Below are 15,666 nucleotides of genomic sequence, written 5' to 3'. Positions count from 1 at the left end.
GAGTTTCATTAGCGCTCGGTTAGTTGACCAGCTCTTGCTGTTTGTTTTGCTCACTCCATCACCCAAAGCCATTTAGCTTTCATCAGTGTGCTCTCTCTCATCCCCTGGTTTTAATCAGACCACTGTGACCTCCAGCACCGATCTCTCTTACCTCTCATATGAGAGGAGTGGAGCGGTAGGAATTAAGTTGGATCGATAAATCAGGGCAATATGGTCCTTTTAAAAAATAAATGCCTGCAGGTCAGTTTAATGTCTCTATTTGCTGTCATGAACCAGTATTTCACTTACTGTTTTAAGCAGCATACAAGTCCAATTTTGTAGCCATAACCCACAACATTTCCTTAATTTTATTTCATTGTTTGGATTTTTTTTGTACTGCACATAAATGGCCTGTCTAGGCTCTGAGCCCGGGTGTGGCAGCATCCCCAGCTTTCCCTGATGCTCCCGCGTTGGCATGTGCTCAGTCTGCCTGAAAAATTACAGATAACTGCCAAATTACAGGAGCACTAAGTTTGGTTTCATTTACAAATGAAGTGCTAAATAATATGGATGGACTGCTGTTTTGTTCAGAGCCAGTTTGACTCCTGAACAACTGAGGTCCTGTCCCGAGTTAGGAGAGCTTCATATTTATTTTTGTGATTACATCAAAATCATTTTCAAACTTTCAAAAGATAATATACAAGCTGTAATAAAATGAAATGGAACTTAAATTGTAATTAAATTATTAATTTAATTAAATTACAAATAAAATGATACATGCTTCATTTTCTTTGAGCGCAGTAATACAGTAAGAGATTTTCTAAAAAGGTGAGATTTCAAATTCACTAATGTTTAAAGGGTTACTTTGCTATTTTTCAACCTGGACAGTATTTTCCCATTTTTTGTGTTTAAGTGACTAAAGAGAACATCAAGTTTAGAAATTACACAAGAGACATTTGTGCACCTACATCCACTGAAAGTGCTCGTTTTTGCCACTGGCAGGCTCAGATCCCTATTCTAAGTGTTTGATAAAATCGTGGAGAGGATCTTTACAGAGAATGACCTTTTTTTAAAAATAAGATCCTTTTTGTTTCACCAAAAAGAGCCCTGAAATTGCTAGCGCTGAACTCACCAGACTACATCGGTAAACAGTAATTTTATCATTGTAAAACACACTTTATTTAAGTTATCAGAGACAAAAATAAACTTACAAAAGCTTTCTGTGTTGATCTTTAAACTGTTCTAACAATAATCAACTCTAGTTTGATTGAAATAAACGCTTGATTTACCCATTTATATGTTAACATATGCTGGCTCTATAAATGCTAAACTTACTGTTTATTTATATGCAGTCCGGTGAGTTTGGTGAAAGCGATTTCAGGACTGTTTCTGGCAAAACAAAAACGATGGTAGTCCTCAACAAAAAGGTCTGTCGTGTTTCAGACACTAATAACAATCTGAGCCTGTCAGTGGCAAAAACAAGCACTTTCATCAGATGTAAATTTATAATGTACAAATGCCCTGATTATTGACATTACAGCCTGTTTTGCCACTGGCGGTTGCAGCGCTCTCACTCAATACTAGACCAATTTCGAAAATGGTTGTTCCCATTAGTAACTTTGATAGGTGACTTACCAGGTTAAACAATACCAAATCTAAATATATTCACCTATGTTTTTGGTCTATAGTTTTACTTCTATTTGCTTCAAATAGATAGTGTTTTTAACTTGTAAAGTGATGCTACTTTAACACCTGCATTTGTACATGTGTGTGGTGTTTGCGACCAATGATCAGATTAATTGTGCTGCTTGTTTAGCCCACCCACACTTCAGTAGTGCTGTGAATTGGGTGGCAGCAAATCCCACAAAGCGGAGCTCTAATAGAGTGATGGATAGTTCCCAGCTGTCAACCTGACATTTGTAATGGTCTAGTCCTTTGTAACAATGAGGGAGGAAAGGAATAAATGGAGGGTGAGAAATGGAGAAAGAGAAATGTTTTCTTCAGTTCTCTGTGTCTCTGTCTCCAAATAGGCTGTAAGGAGCAAGGCAAGGGCACAGCAGACATGATTCACATTGAAGACTGAACAATGAATGCAAATTGCACTCAACAGTTGTGTGCTTCCCGCGTAAATCTTCTTGTCTTTCTTTTTCTCTCTTCTCTCTTTTGTCTTTTCTTTTTTAGATGCAACTGCATTCTATTTAGATTCCTGAAAAGAAGCCAGCATTCAGCATAACAGTCTCATTTACGCTACAGGTTTGTCATCACATTGAATAACATTTAAGTTTGTTTAAATGTCATCAAAACTAAGTGAGGATTTTTTTTTTCTCCGAAGATGGAAATGACTTATAAGGCATGCATCATTTTAAGATTCACAGGAGGGGCTGCAATAAAAGCCATGACTGGGTACTGCCTTACTGGAAGGTTAACATCAGAGAAACCTCACCTCAAAACCACTCATTGATAAATTCTTCAAATGCCTCCGTTCCACTCACCAAACTATACTTTATATTCCCCAAAACAGAGACATAAAATACGACAAAAAAATTGTGCTCCTGACAAAAATACCACTTCACCAACTAAAGTCCATGTGCTGTTATAGAAGTATGGCCCCAAAAGCCTGTGTCCAATGCCAAATGTTGACCAGCTCTGCCTTTGTTGTGGCAGTGGTTTTAACTTTGACTGCTATAACAATTTTAATTTGTGTGAAGTCTAATGGGAATTAAATTGCAGGTTACAGTTACTGGTGCAAGTTTGTTTACTTAGTCTCTCCTGTTGGTTTGGCTGTAATACAGTCAAACACATCCAGCTAGAGGATTAAGAGAAAAGGGACATTTCTTCTATATCCTTAAAGTAGCCATGTTAGCGGTGTGTCTCTCTATGGGTGGCGATTTTGATCTGCCATCCAGTTGGTCAGTCATTCCGCTACTTTACTTCAGACTCAAATATCTCAACAACATTGGATGGATTGCAATGAAGCTTGGGGTGCAGATATAAATGGTTCTCAGAGGATGAATTCTAAACTTTGGCAGTCCCCTAACATTTAACCCCACCATCAGGTCAGAGTCCCCACATCCTGTGAATTCTTTCAACAACTATTTGACGCATTAGCAAAGATTTGTTGCACACATGTATGGTCCTTACACACTGGCCCCTACAGACTATGGTGCTCCACTGATTTTTTCCGATAGCAAAGGATTCTCCAAAGTCTGACACTGTCAAACCAAGTAAATTTTGTTTCGATAACCAAATATTAAATCGCAAATTTGCATTAAACGGTTGATTGTTTGGCCATAAAGAATCTAATCAAGCTTCAAATTGAATCCATCAATGGATAGGCTATGCAGTGCTGTGTCAGAAGAATATATGTTCCCATGAACTTTGATTGAGGAAAAAAACACATCTAGTATTGATTAGTATAAGCAAAGTTTTAATAACAAACTATTAATCAATTAATTAATTATGGAAAGTGCCAACAATATGCAACCCTAATATATACACACACACACACACACACACAAACACACACACACACACACACACACACACACACACAGAGTATATACTATATATAATATATTCACACACACACACACACACACACACACACAGTATATACTATATATATATGGGTTGAAAAACGTTAACGCCAGTGGATTTTGTCATACTTAGTATTTTCTTCATTTTCTGTCTTTCTAATTGGTTGACCCTCATGCTGCAACTGTTAGAAATACAGATCCCATAATGCTTTGAGGGAAGGAAACAGGAAGAATAGTGGATTCAGTAAATCACAGCAACCACATGGTGTGTATTTGTTTGCATTGGGGCAAACTGGCACCATTAATGTATGCCAAACTGGCTATTAGCAGTTTCTATGTAAAAATTACCTGCAAATGTGCAGAAAGCTATCACTGGGTTACTTTGAAATTGAAGACAGTTTAAAATGTGATGATTCTAGCAAGTTCTGCAGTGATAATATGAGAAGTGGATCTGTGGACACTATTGGCAATGACCGCCTGAGATAACAATATCCTTGGAAATAGTAAGTCACAATGAAGCTGAAAATGTGTGTATCTTGTGTGTGTGTCCGAACTGAACAACTTATGATTCTGGGAAGACTCAAATCGCAGGTTTTAAAGTACTTTAATTGCCTCTATGAAATGTGTACCATACAGTATTATAACATTAAATACATAAAATTAAATACATACAAAACCAATGACACTCCCATCAGCCTCAGCTTAACTGTGTACTTATTGCTAATTAACAAATGTCAGCATGCTAACAAGCTAAACTGAGATGATGAACTTTGTAAGTCCTGGCAAGCATGTTAGCAGTGTCATTGTGAGCATGTTCACATGCTAAAGTTTACATGGAGCCTAAGTCACCTCAGAGACCAAGAACAGATTTACAGGGTGACTAGCTGATAAGTCTCTTTGTTCTGTCAAAGTTTGTCATTCCCACTATGCATTAGTCATCTGTTTTTGACATTTTATATCTGTTTTAAAATAATTAGTGTGCAACTGTCTTGGCCATTAACTAGTGCTTAAATTAAGTCCATACATTAGAGAAACAGTACCTCATTTAATTGCTTTACTTACAGGTCAGTTTGTCAAAGATTAACTGAGTTCTGGTGTATTGCACAGACCTGCAGATACAGTGATTTACCTTCTACTTATTACAAAACCTTAAGAATAATTCTCACAGTAAATATTGGGAGACAAAGCAAGAGAGTGGCCAAGAATTAAAATAACTAAATAACTAACTAAATACATAAATGAATAAATAAATAAAAAAAAGCCCCCTACGGGAATAGAAGCTGACAAATATGGTCTGACAATCAAAATTGACCCCTGAGTCCCTGAGGGGTTCATGATTTTGTTGTTGACATTACTATTTGAAACCGATGTAATTTTGTAATAAAATGTTTTGTCAAGCACCTGTCAACTGATATATAAATACAGTAGATAGATAGATAGCTAGGTCATCTGAGACAGAATTGGATTTAAAGAATGAAGTGGTAAACCTACTATATATGGGTATGGCGTCTAGGAAGGAGCTGAAAGAAAAGGTTGCATGTCAAAGCATTCTCTATAAATACACCCCTCTCCTTTCACGTGTTCCTCAAGCGCGGCTTGACGTGAGAGAATATTAATTTTTGCTGCTGACTGGAGCAGGAAAGGGAGGAAAACAACCACTTTGTCCTTGTGGAGAAGTGCGTTTCTGCTTGCATTGGCCAAAACCCTCTGAAAGAGAGCGAGGAAGAGTGTGTATGCATGTGTGTGTGCAAGATAGCTGACTGAAGGGCGAGACAGCGAGGGAGGAGAGGGAAGACTGAAGTGGTAATTGATGACTGTTGATTTGAGCTGCTCTTATAAACATGGCGAGAAATAGCAAAGGGGGAAAGTAAGGGTGTAGCCAGCCAGAGAGTTTGTTTCCATCCAGCAGTTGAGTGAATTTTGAGTAGATTCTTGAAATGTTAAAATTGACGACTGAATAAAGATGTGTCAAAATTCCATAATATATATACGTATATGGTGTGTGTGTGTGCAAATTGTTCTTCGCTGCCTGGTCATATATTATATCAGAATTTAGAATTAAGAAGTGGTTCTAGCTGTTCATATTAATTACGTCAGATGGGTGGGGGTAACAGGTGTCACTTTTTCAGCCCGCTAATGTTTCATAATTAGAGTTTAAACACTGATATTGAAATAGAACGCAATAAAGCACACCTGCACACCTCATCTGCTTAAACGCTCTCACATTTACTCCTCACAATCTGTCTCATTATCACTGGTGCTCACCATATAATCACAACGATTTAGAGTTGTTGAACATGATCCAACATGCTGTATATGTATGTGTGTGACTATGTGCGTGTGACAGAACAAGAGGGCCTTGGCTTAGGGTTTTTATCAGTGTGTTTGTGTGGATCGAGGATACCATGTCCGAGTACAAAGCAAATAGGATTTTCTAGCATCTTTCTCTCACTGTCTTTGTGTGTGTGTGTGTGAGTGTGTGCAAAGAGAGAGTTTACTCTATATTGTGGGGCTTAGTTTCCCACTGTGGTCATCCAGATTGCCAGTCACCACAGCCTTGTGTACGACATGCTAGATAAATCCTGTTTGCACACACACACACACACACACACACACACACACACACACACACACACACACACACACACACACACACACAAACACACACACAGGAGCGCTGTGAGCCAAGAGATGTGGGCTAGCGGGTTCAGCTTAACCACAGTGAACTCTGGTTCGTCCAAAACAAATGGGGAAGGCCATGCAGGGATGAAGCTTTTAACAGGCTTGATCAGACTTACACATTCCATGAGCGTAATATCAAGTAATATCTTTTACCTGTCCTCTGTTATTTTAGAAGGTTTAACTTCTTTTATTCTCTGAACTGCAGAAGTCTTGCGTTGTCGACGACCTTTCACACGAGCACTGGGCAGACTCAGCAGAAGACGCTGAGTTTTCTTTTTTTTCAAGCTGAATATCAACAGTCAATTTACTCTTCTATGTGGGTGCAAGTTCACACACTGCGTTCAGAATCAGTGTTTCTCAGCTCCCGTGGCTTATTTAAAAAGTTGGATTGATTTATTTTGGAGTCGAGAGCTCCTCATATCAAAAAAGGCAATTAGCAGGCTCTTCTGTTGTTGCAGCAAACAAAGATCCTCGTCATTTTAATTTAATGAGCCAAGTCTGGCTCAGAATGAGAATCTCTGCTGGAATTTAATAATGGTTTCCACTCTGTCTCGCTTGGTAGAAAAAGCTTGAGCTCCAGACTGGTGTTGTCACAGTGTTAGGTAGCATCCAGGGATATTATAGGAAAACAGGCCCAGACAGACTCATTAGGAGATGTCCACACTGGCAGAGATATTAGATTCATGACAATGCTAATACACAGGCAGCCCGGCTAAGATTTCACTTGAATAATGGATGGTCTGTATTGAAGAGAGCACATCAGTGAGAGTAATTTTTTTCGCAGAGCTCTGTGACATTGAAGTGTTTTGACTGATTCGGTTGTTCCAGTAAAGAGCGAGAAGCTAACCATGCTCCCTCGAACAACAAAGAATAGACAGAGAGGCATGAAGCCTATAATGCAGAACAGACGGCTTTATTCTCACCAACTCACAGACACATAAGTACATACGTCCATGCACACACACACACACACACACACGCACACACACACACACACACACGCACACACACAGATGGCCAAAGGATATAGATATATTTATTTTTTCACTCAACAGACACTTGGTTTCCAAAAAAAAAAGCCTTTCAAAAAACACTTTCATTATTCAGTATGTCTTCATTTACATCAAACTAACATGTGAATGGTTGCCATACTATTGTTCATTCACATCTCATGGCAACCCATTCAAACAAACACATGTAGAGATTAAGTGAGTGGATTACTAACGGACTTCTCCGTGTGTTTATGGCCTGGCTGCAAAATAAAAAGCAGCCAGTTAGCATTCATACTGAGAGCCATAGTATTGTGGCACTAATGGAGCATTAGATTGGGGTTAAGCGCCTGAATGAGGAGTGGTCCACTTGCTCTGCCCCAGGGCTACCCGTACAGGGCCACCGCTTATAGCATTAGCATAATTGCTGGACACTGGAGCACAGCAGAAGGTACTGAGCAATCCCCCCATTCCTGCTCACCTAATTCACTCTGATTGAGGTGGGAGGACTGGTGCTGAACTCAATGAATGGCCTTGGGATGGGGGGAGAGGATGGATGGTTCTCTTAGTAAAGCGGTTAGAGAGGATACAGAACTGCATGGATGAAGACCAGCAGCACAGGGCAGACTTTACTGCAGTAAATGATAGGGCTGGATATCGTTAAAAAAATGATGACACCAATACTCCTGCCTGTGCTTAAAGTGAGACTACACCCATAGAATACTTCATTTGATACCATATTTTTTCTACATTGTGTAACCTTTACATGAACTGAAGCATTCAGCTGCGTAAAATGCCGCCAGATGCCACAGTATGGCCATACTTTTGAATGTTTTAGTGGCATCTTGGAACACTAAATTACAATGTCAAATAAAACAAATCTGCTGTTTCAATCTCAGCTCCATCCCAGCATGCACCTGCAGGCTCCTGCTAGGGGCGAAAATATTTAATCATCATTCCTCAATACCTCATGTTAAAAATATCTGCAGGGAATGATGAGACTGGCGTCAAGACACCAAACTTTAATTATGTTCTGCTGCTGAAATAAACATTTTAAATGTGAGTTGTCTGACTGAAATGACTTGTGGTTTCTCACAGGACAAGAACAGCGGGTGAAAGTCCAGAGTTTGCTTGACCCATCCACCTCCCCTTCGGCCTGCCGTAAGTGTACTCTTTTGCTCTTTATACCACTGTAGGTGCCTGAAGCATCAAAAATTGTCATACTGCTGTTGAAGGGTGACTGTGTGTTGGTGTATGATGCCAATAGGCCACTGACTAAGCGATGATATTTGACCATTGAGGAGTGAGACTGGGTTGAAAGATCACCTCTACTTTTCAGGGCTGGGTGAAAACAAATGAAGAAAGAAAATGAATAGGGCAGCTGTAGAGGGACCAAACAACATATCTTTGACTCATAATTACCCTAATAAAGACACTGTACAACAAATCTGACCCTCCCAGTATCACAATGCTTGACAGACAGAGAAAAAGAGGGAGAGAGATCTCCACTTTCGTATGTAGCTGAGCACAGTAGTTGGAAGCAGGCTCTCTCTCCCTCGCACCCTCCCTCCACCGCCTCCCCCTCCTCCTGGGATGGGTCCTATTTTGAATTTAATGAAAGAGGAGAAAACACTACATTGCACTGGACTAAAATGGGACCCCAGAGAGTCCCAAACCAATTCTGTTGGACAATGGCAAAAACAAAACCAGAGGTGTGTACAGTACTGATGAATTGTAGGCAGATGGAGAAATAAAAGGGAAGTAAAAGAGGAAGTTTCATTCAAGAGAATATGGTATTTGGTTGGCACCAAACAATATTTTTAATAGTTTCTAAAGGCACACTGTCGACATATTTTGGTTAGCACTATAAGCATGCACAGGATGGATGTAAATTACGGATACAAGGTGTTCCAATTTGATATGGTGGGTTTTCACTGAGTTTGCTCCAAGGCTCTTGTGATCATGAGCTCTTCTCCTTCTTTGATGATGAATAAATGGGAGGTTAGCTGTGAAGTGGGATTGGTTTAACACCACGCCATGGAGTCCCATTTTTACCGAGCACCAGCCTCAAAGGGTCCTAGACTGAGGGCCAGTGCCCTCTACACAGCTCCTGTGAGGGTTCCCTGAACCCAGACAAGCGTCTCTCCTCCCACCTAGCGCTCTTGCTCCACTCCCCTCGCCTTGGATTCCTATTCAGCCTGTTTACCATGCCACCAGGCCTATTCAAACCCCAGTCGGCAGGTCTTCCAGAACCTTACAGAGCCACTGAACTCTCCCTAACCTACTAATCAGACCTCTCCTCCCTTTCAGCCCTTAAACATAAAGCCCCATCTTGACCACCATTTTGTAGGTCAGCCACTGTGGGCTTTGTGCAGGCCTTAGCACCACCAGTGAAAGATCCTCCTCCTATTGATGCATCTTGAGCAGCTCCCCGCGCCACCCAGACACCTCCCCCTGCAGATGGAGGCATTCAAAGACATCCAGTTTATTAAGCTGTCACTGCGCATCTAAATCTGTTCCCTATTGCAATGGTACAGGCCTTTCCAGAGGGAGAGAGAGAGAAGGCCTTTGTGTGCCACCAAGGTATTCAAAGCGCTATAAAAAAAAAAAAAATCACACACACTAAAACTAATGCACACACACCGGTAAAATGAGATGCAAATCCGATGATTCACTTGGCAGCAAGAGTGTGCTTTTCTTTGTGTGTGTATATGTGTGCATCTTGTGTGCATGTATGTGGCACCCGTTGTTGTTGTGTGTCTGTGTGTGTGTTTGTGTGTGTGTGTGCCTAATTCCTGTAGCATGGTCTCAATCTGTGCTGGCATAGCAGTGCCTGTACAGTTGAGCAGCCGTAACACAGTTGTTGGTACAGGGGCATTGTGTGACTGTGGCAGGGAGAGAAATTACTTAAGGAGCCGGGACAATGTCTTCAGTTAAACCGGGCTACAGTGAGGGGAGACATGCACAGAGACGCTCGCGATGTAGGAGATGAGCAGAGTGACAGAGAGGGAGAGAGGGAGAGAGAGAGAGAGAGAGAGAGAGAGAGAGAGAGAGAGAGGCAAAGACAGGGTGAGGGGTGAACTGGATCCTTGTTAAGACTTCCAGCTTCTTTCTCTTCTTTAGACAATCAACACTCACAGATTGGATTTGCATGGCTAATGGGAGTTTAGGGTTGTTGTTTTGCAAGGGGACTTCACATGGGACTGACCCCTGGATTCAGAAACTGGAAACTTAGCACAAGCATAACAAGTAGCGTACAGTAGCCCCCCCAACGTAGGACAGTATGTTAATCCCTGCCTCGGCAAATAGATGGACATTAATGACAGACGGCTCTCCTGTGAATCCCTTGTGTATGTGCACACCATTTGAATCTACTGCTGTAGTGGTGGACCCTGCCACTGACATTTCAAACTACTACAGAGAGGTCATAAATGAGTGTAAAAACATGAAATGGTTACAGAAGAATTAGCCAGCGAAAAATACCATATCAAACATTTGTTATGGTATGATCTTAAATTTTAATGATCATTACTTTAATATGGAAATGTATGAGTAGCAAGAAGGGCATTTACAGTCTAATCACTGGGGCCCTCCCATCCTCCAGCTTTCCTTAAAAAACACAGTTCCACTACCAATCACTGGGTGAAAAACATAGACTGTATGTGTATGTGGGACACTACTAGCAGACACTTAAAGTGGCCCGTTTATATGAAAAAAAAAAAAAAAAAAACATGCAAAAAATGACCCTTGTACAGTTGCCATGAAGGAGGAAACTAGCTACAGAGACCAAAACAGTTAATTTTGTAACTGGCTGTAAACATGTTTATTTCTGTAGTAAAGTTGGGCATTTTTAACATAGGGGTCTATGCACCACATGGCCATTTACAGAATTGCAGTTTTTGGCACTTCATTGTTGGCTTTATTTTTCAGTTCTGGAGGTTGCCGCTCAGTGAAAACACACTTTTTCTATAGAGATTTTTTTAGATAGTGTACAAAAATTTAACTGCTTAATGATTAGATTGATTGACTCATTATATTTTGTGCATTGATGATTCAAATATTTACTGTACAAGTCATTTTTTCTGTAAGAGTAACAAAGAGACATTCTCATACAGGTGGTTTTCCTTGTGTGAGTGTGAGTGTGTGTGTCAGTGAGTGTATATTTGGCTAAGGAGTGGAAATTTGAGGCTCAAGTGGTAAATGCTGGTATTAGGAAGGGAAATGACCACTGAGCCGTTCAATAACGCCCTCCGTTGTTAATGACCACTGCCCGGGCTCAGACAGGGACGTAGCCTGACACACATACACACATGCACCTGAGGAAAAGAAACAGGAAGAGGAAATGAGCAAGTGATCCACTCCACCTTCTACTGTACATTCCCACAAAGATGTAAAGACTTTTCCAAACTTTTCTGTGGGCTGGATTTAGGCAAGTGTAAAGCTTGAGCACGTTGCTTTGGACCCAAGACAATCTTTTTCAACCCCATGGTTCTTTTTTTTTGGGCATATGGGGAAGCCCCTACCTTGGCCAGCTATATGAAAAAACATATCACTCATGTGTGTTTTAATATCATTAATGGATGGGTTTGTGTAAGTGTTGAAATACAACCCAATTAACAAGTGCTGCAGTTTTGTTATTATTTCTCCCTGAATTAATCTTATGGAAATAGGAGCTGTAAGGTAGATATTTCCCATGGTGTGGCTCTGTGAAATGGGTTACACATGTATACTCAGCCCCAGTGCTGCCCTCGCACATCGGCGATCCCTTTCTCCATTAGCTCCCACTCCTTTCTCATGTGGCTCCACGCTCGGTGCACAGAGAGTTGGTCACGGGCTAAACAAACAGTATTGCCTTTCTTCCTCGAATTTGTCGATTCAGTCTGGCAATAATTTTAGGTGAGAGGACTGAGGAAACAGCGAGCCCGTATGAGCGTTACAGATGGTATTATCACATGAAAATAGGTATAATTGCACTGTGCTTATAGTGCTGGTTAAGTAAACCTACAGTGGGGATCGGGTTGCGCTGCATTGCCCTCCCTTGTGCATCACTGAGTGGTAAGATGCTGTTTTAACTGAGATATAGGAGACTGTATAAATGTCTGTCATACTACTGTTAGTGGCTCACAATACAGACAGAAATTAGCTGTAGGACTTCGTGAAATTGGTTGTTAAGGATGGGAAAAAAAAGGTAACTATATTTTTCAATAGAAAAATCATCAGATTAGGTACAATACTATAATGAAGAAAAACAAATATAACAGGAAACTAAAATCTTACCTAGAAAGCAGTTATTTACAATAACAGCTTGTAATGTGCAACTTTAAGAATACACATGGGAGAAAACAGCAGGTCTTCCCTATAAGTGGATACGGTAAGTGCACAGTATTCAAAGAAACAATAACTGTAATGGCCAATTGTTTGGCCTTTTGAAAGATCTATTGCTGCTATGAATCACAACAAGATGGCTAATGTATTAGAAGTGCAAAAGAAATAGGCAAACAGCCCTGAGCTGCAAATACCAGACACATTAAAGCCTGGAGCACTTCCAGGGAAATCTTTCAATTACACAGAGTGAATGCCACTCTGTTTCGAGGGCGAGATGTATAACTTAGAGAATGGGCTGTCAAAGAAGAAAACTACACTATAGATTTAATTAAAATAACACATCTGGGATCTTATAGTTGCTTGAACAAGGCTGCGTTGTAACAGACAGGCGGATGGCAAATCAATCCTTTGACCAGAAGATAGAGCTGGTTTCTATAAAAGCACTGAGAGACAAAGTGAGACGGAGGGACGAGGAGAGAGAGGTGGATTTATTGAAAATGCTCAAATAGTGTGAGTCAGGGTTTCACTTAAAAGAGCTCTATCTAAAATCATTGCGCCACACCCAGTGGACGATTTGTTAATCCTTAACACAAGGCACAGACACCAGTTTAATGTCTATATTGCATTATGATTCAGTTACATTTCATTGGAGTTGTACCTTGTATGATTTCATGTGACATATAGATTGATTCATTGATATTTATATATTTTTATTGTGCCCTCATTTTGGATTTTAGTGGGTATGTTTGCTCAAGGTATGGTCTGTGATTTGTCTCGTAGAGGTGCTTTTCTTTGCTGCTTGTAATAACTGCCACAGCCTCAAAACAAATGATAAGCCATAAGGGCGTTGGAAGAATGAACATGTCCTTCCTTGATTAAAGACTCTGTTTTCACTGTCAGATTTCCTCTCTTTAGAATATGCCATAAAACATTACTTTTCTCTGACTCACTTGCCTAGGTCCAGACCTTTGAATGCGCTCACTCCATTGAGTTCCAGTTGACTGATACATCTGGCATTGTGCAATAAAACAGCCGTTTTTATCAGTTAACATAACAAAAGAAAAAACAAAACAATGATCACCCTGGGGGGACTCGATTACCCCAAACAGCACCACGGGTGGGACTAATGCTGATGGTAAGGGATGTGCCAGAGCCAATGACAAGTAATAACAATGGCAAGTGCTGTCGACAAGATAGTTTGTTTTACTTTGCTTTTCTACATTCTTAAAAACCTGGCCTAACAGGTGTGTCAGCATGGCTATAGATCAATGTGGACTTAAAATGACATAAGATTCACATGATTACTTGAGTCACTAGTGATTGGTTTCGGGAAAACCCAAATTTCTCCCCCACGGAAATTAGTTGCACAATGTCAGACTGAAGATGGCCACAGAGTGTAATAAGTTGATAATTCTGTCTGATATCAGGCAACTGACTAACTTATGTCTGTCTCACTAACTCGAGTCGCAATGCTCATTAGAATGCACAAATTCGACTTGGCTGAGTAACATCATGTGAGACGATTTAACACATGCAGATGGTCTATGAGTTTTCTGGATGGTATACCAGTACCTCCAATGCTGCAAAAACAGAAACAATCTGTCAAAATGATTCTTAATAATTAATTGGTTGTCAGTCTGCGTATGGATAGGACAACATCAGTATGCATATCTGGGGGATGGAGAGTGATGGCAAGTTTAAAAGGGGGGATGCATCCTGGACATTCTGCCAACAAGGGGGACGATGGCCCCTTGTTCCCCCTTCAAATTGCCTATTGACTACACCCAAATGTCGAAATCAGTACATTTCTGTGACACAACGACTGTCAATAATCACACATTGGGTTAACCTGATAAAATATATAACTGATATCTTACTTAATTGCAGAGAGAACATTGATTTAGAACAAGTGTGGCAGTGTAGATCTATGGTCTAGCATGGTCCAAACTGAAATATCTCAACAACTACTTGACCACAGCTGATGTTTCTTTACTTAAAATCATGGTCCTCAGAGGAATAATCCTACTGACTTTGGTGATCCTGTGAGTCTTTTCCTGGTGCCACAATGGGGTTGACATTATTAATTCAGGGTATAATGTCTTGACATCAATTTGATGGTTTGCCATGAAATCCTGGAAACATTTGTGCTCCCTCCAGGATGAAGTGCAGTCATTTTGGTGATTATTTTTTGCCCAGATCATTCTATTAGTTTGCTCAATAATTTGGTTTACGTCCAAATGCCTGCAGAAACAATCACCCTCCGATCAGCTTCAGTTTTGGCCTGATTATAGAGTCAGTTTGGACATTAAATGTGTATCAAATCAAAGATTAGATGTGTTACTTTTGATTTACTAGAACGCCATGAGGGCAGAGTTTGAGGGAGATGTCTGTGTAGGTGTGTGCAAGGTAGCGCTCTGTGAGTTTTCACAGATTTTCTTTGATCTCTACAAGGTTGGCGTCCGTCTTAAACAAGATTGCCAAATGTCAAGTTTATTAAATAACCATATCTTTCAGTATCTTGGAAGATAAGTCGTACTAAGATTGTCTGCCTCAGCCTTTCACTCTGATGGTGTCCCTGCCAGGTTCTACAGCATCCACTCTATGAAAGACCAGTCTGTCAGTGCACTCAGAAGCACTTTCTGCCAGACATGTGGTTCTTATTTTGCAGCTAGAGGAGCAGATTAACATAAAAGAGGGTGTGTAACAGTTCTCGCATTCAAAACCCTGCCTAGGGCAAGAGGAGGAGAGGCCGCTTTTGGATTACCTCATTTAGGATCCTTTAAAATGCTGTTTACCTTGCAAAGTGTGCATCTCAATGAGTTATTGCAGTGGCAGAAAGCATAACAGGGTCAGCAGCATTAACAAACAATCTTCTTGGGTAGATAGCTTTACAAGAAGACATGCTGATGCTCACATATGGGGCATATATGGGAGTCAATGAATAAGTCATAGTACCATGAAAACATTTTGTTCATGACCTTACAGGCAATGCCAAAACACACAATATATTTCAAGGACAGCATCTATGATATATCACAATATATTTACTTGGAGAGATACTCAGAGGCCTGAAAGACACAGCGAGTTGACCAAACAGTTCTTAGGCAGGATTGAGAATGGGGAAAACAACTTTGTAAATGCAGTAACTAGATACT

General features: G+C 40.4%; 1 protein-coding gene across 7 annotated transcripts in view; it reads left to right on the top strand.

Moving 5' to 3' along the window:
• The window catches only part of epha3 (eph receptor A3), a 248,960-nt gene that overhangs the window by 83,795 nt on the left and 149,499 nt on the right, over positions 1-15,666 (top strand). For 6 of the 7 annotated variants that reach the window (XM_088083094.1, XM_088083100.1, XM_088083095.1 and 3 more), the window contains exon 3: positions 8,285-8,347. The gene's annotated coding sequence lies outside the window, so the exon portion shown is untranslated. Of the gene's footprint in view, positions 1-2,160; positions 2,233-8,284; positions 8,348-15,666 lie in introns of all 7 variants that reach the window. The other variant, XM_088083093.1, reaches the window with a different exon arrangement.

Source organism: Plectropomus leopardus, chromosome 10 (genome assembly GCF_026936395.1).
Source record: "Plectropomus leopardus strain MGB_pleo_1.0 chromosome 10, ASM2693639v1, whole genome shotgun sequence".
NCBI lineage: Eukaryota > Metazoa > Chordata > Actinopteri > Perciformes > Serranidae > Plectropomus > Plectropomus leopardus.
The sequence above is the reverse complement of the archived record's forward strand: the minus strand, read 5'-3'. Positions and strand labels throughout refer to the sequence as shown.